Source organism: Solanum tuberosum, unplaced genomic scaffold (genome assembly GCF_000226075.1).
Source record: "Solanum tuberosum cultivar DM 1-3 516 R44 unplaced genomic scaffold, SolTub_3.0 scf00305, whole genome shotgun sequence".
Lineage (NCBI taxonomy): Eukaryota > Viridiplantae > Streptophyta > Magnoliopsida > Solanales > Solanaceae > Solanum > Solanum tuberosum.
Genome location: NW_006239229.1, coordinates 426,749 through 429,032, shown reverse-complemented (window position 1 = coordinate 429,032; position 2,284 = coordinate 426,749).

Here is a 2,284-nt window from a genome sequence, read left to right as displayed (position 1 = left end):
AACTTCAACAACACAAACAATCTTTTCTCGGAATTAAAACGAATTTGGCGTCTGGGGGAAAGGACCAACCCAACACTATGATCTAACATACCTTAATAGGGATCACCCCCCGACGAAAACCACGACGATCTTTACGGAGTTTGCTTCTTCTTCTCCTTTCTCCTCTTCTCTCATTTTCTATCAAGAACCCTAACTCTCACTTTTAAAAGGAAAAACTGACCTAAAATCAGTCTAACACCTTAATATATCCAAAAGAATTGGTTAGGGAAAAGACCAAAATACCCTTAAAATTTCCGGACGGACTTCCTTGCCAACTACCCAACTTCCAAAGAGCATAACTCACTCGTCGGAATCGAGCAAACTCGGCGGCGTTGGAAAGATCATTCCACAAGCTTCACAACCATAACTGGAACTACTCCTAACTCATCCTGAGCTAGAAGTTATGACTGTTCAAAGTTGACCAAAAACTCACTTTTTCCCATACTTAACCAAATTTTCCAGATTTTTAAATTCCTTCCAAGAATGACTATTTCCGATTTTTAAGCTTCTTCATAGTTATCAACTTGCAAGATGTCACAATATCTCCCCCTTGGGAACATTCGTCCTCGAATGAGATTACTTTTACTAGGCTAAGGGTGTAACATCAATTCAAACACCCAACAAGCAATCATGCAAATAACAACAACAACATCATGCTCACTACAATTTAAAGGTTTGCCTTTGTTGAAAGGACGGACGGTTCGCATTACCTGTTTGCTGGTGAATACGTCAACATGCACACCATACAAGTAATGACGTCATATTTTCAAAGCGAACACTACAGCAGCTAAATCTAAGTCATGGGTTGGGTAGTTCTTCTCATGAACTTTCAACTGTCTGGAGGCATAAGCTATAACCTTGCCATTCTGCATTAAGACACAACCCAAACCAACTCTAGATGCATCACAATACACCACAAAACCTTGAGTACCTTCTGGTAAGGTCAAAACTGGAGCAGTAATCAACCTCTTTTCAATTCCTGAAAGCTTTTCTCACAAGCTTCAAACCATTGAAATTTCACTGTCTTCTGAGTCAACTTGGTCAAAGGAGATGCAATAGACGAGAACCCCTCTACAAACCTTCTATAATAGCCAGGTAATCCCAAGAAACTCCTAATTTCAGTTGGAGATGTGGGTGTAGGCCAATTCTGCACTGCCTCAATTTTCCGAGTATCAACCTTAATTCCATCACCAGATACAATGTGGCCTAGGAATGCCACAGACTCAAGCCAAAACTCACACTTAGAGAACTTGGCATACAACTCTTTATCTTTCAAGGTCTCGAGAACTGTTCTGAGATGACTAGCATGATCTCCTTCATTCCTTGAATAGATTAGTATGTCATCAATGAAAACGATAACAAACATATCTAAATAAGGTTTGAAGACTCTATTCATCAGGTCCATGAAAGTTGCCGGTGCATTGGTCTAACCAAAGGACATGACCAAAAACTCGTAATGACCATATCTAGTCCTGAATGCTGTCTTTGGAATATCACATTCTCTTACTCTTAATTGATGATAGCCTGATCTGAGGTCAATTTTCGAAAAACAGGTGGCACCCTGAAGCTGATCGAAAAGATCATCAATCCTCGGAAGAGGGTACTTATTCTTGATGGTAACCTTGTTCAACTGGCGGTAATCTATACACATTCTAAGGGAACCATCTTTCTTTCTCACAAACAAGACCGGAGCGCCCCAAGGTGAGACAGTTGGTCGAATGAAACCCATATCTAGGAGATCTTTCAACTGCTCTTTCAACTCTTTCAACTCTGCTGGTGCCATTCGATAAGGAGGAATAAAGATGGGACGAGTATCTGGAATAAGATCTATGCCGAAATCTATTTCTCTCTCAGGAGGAATTCCGGGTAGATCATCAGGAAAAACTTCTGGAAAATCTCTTACTATAGGAACCGACTGAGAATGAGGTATCTCAACACTAGAGTCATGAACTCGGACTAAGTGATAGATACAACCCTTTGAAACTAACTTCCTCGCCTTAAGGTACGAAATAAAACGACCCTTAGGCACTGCTGAACTACTACTCCACTCTAAGACTGGCTCATTCGGAAACTGAAACTTGACCACTCGAGTTCTACAATCTATCGATGCATAACAAGCACGAAGCCAATCCATACCTAGAATGACATCGAAATCTACCATGTCTAACTCAACCAAATCAGCCATGGTGCTCTTGTGATTGATAGAAACAGGACAATCACGATAAACTCTTTATGCTAGAATAGA